This window comes from Genypterus blacodes, unplaced genomic scaffold (genome assembly GCF_046128005.1).
Source record: "Genypterus blacodes isolate CSIRO-AG114 ecotype Tasmania unplaced genomic scaffold, CSIRO-AGI_Gbla_v1 ptg000004l_1, whole genome shotgun sequence".
Classification (NCBI taxonomy): Eukaryota; Metazoa; Chordata; class Actinopteri; order Ophidiiformes; family Ophidiidae; genus Genypterus; species Genypterus blacodes.
Window position 1 is genome coordinate 157,507 of NW_027466818.1, and position 6,320 is coordinate 163,826.

The 6,320-nt window shown below is 46.4% G+C and overlaps 1 long non-coding RNA gene across 1 annotated transcript; it reads left to right on the top strand.

Moving 5' to 3' along the window:
• The first annotated feature begins 3,929 nt into the window (after positions 1-3,929).
• On the top strand, positions 3,930-5,643 carry LOC142996080 (uncharacterized). Its single transcript, XR_012961723.1, has 3 exons — positions 3,930-4,142; positions 5,003-5,084; positions 5,468-5,643. It is a non-coding gene; the product is annotated as an uncharacterized LOC142996080 (long non-coding RNA).
• Positions 5,644-6,320: the final 677 nt, after the last annotated feature.

Sequence of the window (6,320 nt, forward strand, 5' to 3'; positions counted from 1 at the left end):
GAAATGTGGCGCTAAATGATCCAGACAGGATAAAGGTGAGGCTGACTGACGGAGGGATGCAAACCAGATCACAGGCAGGCCACCAATGCATGAGTTTTTTTAGATAAAGATCCGGACCATTGTGTAGATTTAAAACCTTTGTTTTAATTAAAATAACAAATTCAGTGAAGGCTGTAGCGTGTATGAGGCTCCTACTGGCGTTTACCGTCTGTTGCTTGCCTGAGATGATTTAATAATGCAGCAAAGAAGAGCGGGTCTCCTATTTTTACATCCCTTCATGCGGTAATTAAAGCAGCGACTTGAGTTGGACGCCTTCACACCCGCACAAACACACACACTCACACACACACACACACCCACACACACATGTTTGACAGCATAATAATTGGGCCTACATCTTATGAATCTGGGTAACGGGAATACAGAGCGGCGGCTTCCTTTGATGTGTCATTAGGCTTCTCCTTTTCACGAATGCGCCGCTATTCACGAGGTGACACCTGAATAGTAATTGTGGCGTTTGGCGAATTGTTATTGTTGGTTTGCGCAAAATTCTGGGCGAGGAACAACCTACCCGTTCCGTCTGAAACCCTCCCAAACGGCTGTGCCGCTCCACCGCTTTTAATCTGTCGTCATTAAGAAACGCTAACAAGTGTTTTTTCTTCCGCTCCGTCCCTCCGTCTCTCCCCTCGTCCACGGTAATCAGCAGCACTTTAACCTGCACCATGGAGACTTTGATTATGCACACACGGGGACGCATCATGCAGCAGATCCATCTCGTCTGCCGCTCTTTTCTTTCCCGTTGTAATCAAACATCTTCACTGGTAATTGAAGTGGCGGCGGCGGCAGAAAAAAAAAAGATGAGGAAATTGAGACAAAGTCCACTGTGATTGTGACTCGGCAGGAACAGGGCGAGCGTCTCCCAGAGCGACCAGAGGGGATTCTAAAGGCTCCCAGGCTTTTCTGTCTTCTCCTAAATAGTCCGATATGCAGATGAATTGTTGCTATGCTAATGAGACGAGGCTGGGATCAGAAATGAATTGATATTATTCTGGAATCAGTGGCGTAAACAGTCATAATTGCCAATTTAGCCGCTAACAGAAGAGGAGACATTTAAAAAAAAAAACATTAACTCAAGTGCTTGAATTATTACGACTTTGCCCTGTCGAATCGAATTAGTTTAATTACTTTTTTTGGAGGGAATCTATTTTTTTGCCTATTAAATCATGCAATCTCCCCATTAAACGTCATTTATATGATGATTTGGGTTTTATCAGTAGAGACGAATGAATCTATTAGGGGCGGGCTCGCAGCAGTGTCGTGCGGCTCAAACATCCATTTTTCTCCCACAAGGACGAGTGGTGAGCTCAGGGCAACTGTACGGTGCTCTGTCTGCCCTCAGAGCTGTAGAGCGTGGGGCCAAACACAGACGTGCATGCACCCACTGGGAGGCGCCAGCTGTGCTTCCATCAAACAAAGTCTGACACAACAAACATAATAATAAGATAAGTGATTGAAACGGCAGATATACAATACTATTTGGAGAATGGGCCATATAGAGTTTGTGAGGTGACTTGAGGCGGTGCAGTGGCTCCAACATCAAACCAGTGTCATAGGAGTGACAGGAGCACTGTATTAGACGGCTACAGCTTCATGTTTACTAAACCACAGTGAACAGAAACCAGAAGCAGATACTAATCTGGAAATGCAAATGTGTGTGTCTGACCCCCCACCTTTGTTTTCACCCTTTGCTGTGTAGGTCTGAAGGCAAAGTTTGAATCCAGCTTCAGTGGCAGCACGCACGCACACACACACACACACACAGCAGCACACACAAGCACACACACACACACACACACACACAGCAGCACATTCCTCAGCACACATGAAGAAGATACTGCAGCTTCTTCATCTTGCCTGTGGCCGTTTCTCAGGCTGTGATGGCAGCTTAACCACCCCGTGTATCTGCTGCTGAGGCCAGCCAGTAACCCTGCTATCCCAGGTTAAAGGTGCCGCATTTTGACAAGCTATGTCATCATTACCAGCCTGTTTCTGCGCGGTGGGGGAGGAACGCGGGGGGGCTCAAGGTATTTCCTTTCACAAATCCTCCGCTGAGGCGCAGCAGGCACAGGCTGTTTGAAATTGTCTCTGTGATATAAGGTGTTAGCTTTAGGTTTTCATCTAAATCTGCCTAAAGGGCAGAAATACGGGGTGATTCCTGCTGTAAGTCAAACCCTGCAATCCTCATATAGCCGCAAGAAACAACAGCCTCTGCCATAATCAGGCACCGCTGCGATAAGTCTTGGGAATCTGAAATCATTTCACCCCCATCTCCACCGCTGCCAGATTCATTTCAGAAACGCAACTACAAAAAAGAGCATCCATCACTCAAAGGCTCTATCAAATCTCATCTGCAGAGGTGTATTATGCGAGGCGCACTGCTTATCCTCTCCCTTCAAGAGCGGCCCTCTACGCTTTACTCTATCTGAGGGATGTCAAAGGATCAGAGCCGGGCGAGGCAACAAATCTGTTTTACATCGTAGCCAATAACAGAAGAACATATATGGCATGCAGCGCAAAAACATGCTGATGTCCGATAGAAGATGGTCAGCTGAGCTCCCACCGCACGACTGTCTGAGCCTGACAGGGCTCGGTCAGAATCCTAAGACTCTCAGGGGACTAGGGTCAGGTTCAAGATTTCAGGTTTGGTTGGATGTGAGGGTGAGGGGGACTCTTCTTTAAACTTGAATTCTTCAGCCAATTTGGCCATTTGCTAGGTTGTACAACAGATATCGATCAAACAGATCACCTACAGTCGTGTTGCAGTCGGGTTTGTGTTCCAAACTCTGCGCACTGTCTTGTTCTGGTGTGTGTTGGGTCTAGTCCGACTCTCTGGGAACTTTGGGAAAAGGCAAGTGGAAGTAAACATGGCGGGTTTCTACAACTTTCTAGTTCCTTTAAATCCAGAAATCCAGGTTTTTCCTTTAGAATGATAACCCGCGCTCTCTCTCAACCTCTGCGTCTCGCCTGGAACCCCCCTCCCCTCCCACATTAAACCCCCCCTCCATCCCTTTGTCTTTGTATTTCCACGTCTGCGTCTGGCTTTATCGCAGCGCTTTAAAAGGGGCTGATTCCTCCTCCTTTGTAAATGTGACAAATCAACTCTAATGACTCTGCGGTGGCTCTGGGCGTCTGGCACTGAAAGAGTCGCTCTCTCTCTTCAGACCCTTCACTCACTCCCGCGCATTATTCCGCCCTCTCTGTCGTCTTTTCTCAAAGTCGATCTGAACTTCTCTCTCTCTCGCAAACTCGTCCTCTGAAAAGCAAAAATGAAAAGATTGCCTCGGTCTCGACTACAATGAGGCGCCGCGCATCACAGCCTTCTGTCATGTTGACGTTTCTGTCAAAGGAACCACGCGGCTCCCACTATTGTTACACTGATGTCTGACACGTAACGCTCAGAAAGGCGACGCCGCGCTCGAATTAAAGCAACAACTCCAGTTTTTGTCTCGCTAGTTGTACTGCTCTGTGGATTCTAGCCCAATACTTTGGTTCAAACATCTCAATCTGTTATGGATTCACGCCATTCCTGCTTGTGGACGAACTGTAGCGCCCAAGAAAAACCAGCATCCGCTTAGTAGCCTGAGCTTTACTTTCAGGTTAATATATAGATCATGTGTGGACAAGCTTATATTTCAGTTTCTGCTCTAAACATTGTTGTTCTTGGTGTCGTCTTTCCTCTTCTCTTCACTGTTTCCTTCTCACAGTAAAGTACAGCTGACTGACATGCTGACTTTACAAGTACAACAAAGTAGAAAGCTGCCAACATACACAACGTCAGCGTAACTAACCATGGCAAACAACAAGTGAAGCAAACAAACTCTTGGACTTTTAAACTTTGGCTTTTTGGCACTTACAGGTGTACAGGAAGGATATATGGAGTTAAGTCCGAGTGGAAAGAGTTGAGTAGGTGGGTCTCCCTCTCCCTCTCCCCCTCTCTCTCTCTCTCTCTCTCGCTCTCTCTCGCTCTCTCTTTCTATCTCTCTGGGCTCACTCCTACCAACTCTCCATTTGCACACAGCGAGATATGCATCACTGCCATAGCAACTCGGGTCTCTGCCGGCCCACGGAAAAATGAGAAGGGGGTAAGAAATCTTGGCTGCAATCTGAGTTAGTCGACACCTCAGTGAGAGAGTGAGACAGAGTGTGTTAGAGCATCTCTCTCTCTCTCTCTCTCTCTGTGTCTCTCTCTCTCTCTCTCTCTCTTTCTCTCTCTCTCTCTCTCTCTCTCTCCCTCTTTCTCTCTCTGTGTGTCTCTCTCTGTGTCTCTCTCTCTCTCTCTCTCTATCTCTCTCTCTCTCTCTCTCTCTCCCTCTTTCTCTCTCTGTGTGTGTGTCTCTCTCTCTCTCTCTCTCTCTCTCTCTCTCTCTCTCTCTCTCTCCCTCGCTCTCTCTCACTCTCTCTCGCTCTCTCTCTGTCTTCCTGTCAGGGGTGGCTGTGCATTGCGTTTGATGCCTGCGATAAGGCTCTGTGTGGCTAATGAGGAAAGAACGAGGCACACTCATTAAACTGTGTGTGCCCGTGTGTATGTGTGTGTGTGTGTGTGTGTGTAAACTGCAAGTGAAGGACAGGGTAGAAACTCATTAGAATTCTCCCATTCTCAAATGCCAAGTCAGTGAGGAGAATGGAGTTGTGGCCAAGCAGCCTGTTGAACCCTTTGTCAGCCTGGAGATATGACACACACACACACACACACACAAACACACACACACACACGCGCACAGACACGCATGCGAAGTGGGGTTTATCTGATATGGCGTTTTAAAGGCTAAATACATAGCATTTACACCATTGCATTGCATCATAGCGACCCGTCGATGAACAAGATAACAACCACAGAAACACAGGAGCTAATTAAAATATTATATTACAGTAAAGTCTGATTAGAGGGACAGTTTAATTTCAAACGCCCCTGATTGCTCGATCAATTTTTATCTCTTTGCAGAGATGCAGTAGGTCTGGGATGTGTTCAGCCCACCACAACGAAAACACTGGGAGCAGAAAACGTGACCTCCAGACTCCATATGGTAATATAGAGCCAAGTTACCAGCTAACAATATATAAAGAGCAAATCAATGCATAGGCCCTGAGCAGACACAGAGCTCCATTAACATCCCTTTTGGCATGACATGTTGCAGAAGTCGCATGTGGCCTTGTTTGCTTTGGATTTCATTTGATTTGATTTATTTTTACCTACACTCGCTTGCTTGTAGCTGTTTGGCTTTTAACAACTTTCTTTTCACGCTAAATAGCCAAAGAAGTGCTGAAAACAAAGTTGAGAGATTCCAAACAGGCGGCTATTAATCAAAAACACAAAGCAAAAAGATTCATGCTTAAGTGTGGTATTGATCAAGTGTTCTGACCCTCCACATCCACACGCCGTGTAACATGATTGAATCTGGTCTGCCAGGTTGTTCGGGGGCCGTGTGTACGTTCTTCCTTTGGTTCAAAGTGGCGTCTTTAACGAGGAGTTGATTCCTGCTGCTGTGACTCCTCCACCCTCAGCTGCTCTTCTCCTGAACCTTCTCCCACTCCACCCTACACTTCACAGCGCAACGCAACGTAAATAAACTCTTTGAGGCTTCATGTCTTGGGGGCTTTGTAAGTTTCAGTGTGTGTGTTTGTGTGTTGTGCTGTAACAAAGCTGTGTGTTTTCATAGCTAAATTACCTTCACTGTGTGTTGTATGTATGGTGAAAGGTGCAACATCTGTGTACTCCACAAAATACATATAAACTGTACTGCGCTGTACTTGTGGGGAATAACTAGTTAGTAGTTCTGCAGACACATTACTGTGTGTTTTGATGTAATTCCCAAATCTTCAATATTTCATTAAATTCCAGATTCTAATACTTTCCTACCTAATACTAAAGTAGAATTGAGAATGCTGTGTTATTACTTTTATGAAGTTTATCCATCAGTGAGTATTGGGCAAGTATTCCTTCCTTCCTAATTCCTTCTGTGTGTGTGTGTAGATACTGTATGTGCTGGTGTATTTGCATGATGAAGGAGGGATTTCATGTGTGGCAGTTTGTATGTTTGCAGACGACACACGTCTGCTCGGAGGAACTCAAGCCACCGGGTCAGACGCATGCGACGCTCATCAGCACGCGGCTTCTTATTTGTTCAGCAGCAGAGATTATTCCTCCGAGTGAGATCCAACAAATACTGGTGCGGGCGCCTTGGTAAACCTTGAGCGCAGCAGTGGGCTGTACACCCTGTGCCTCGCTCCCACAGCTCATCTGAAAGAAGGGATTGTTCTCG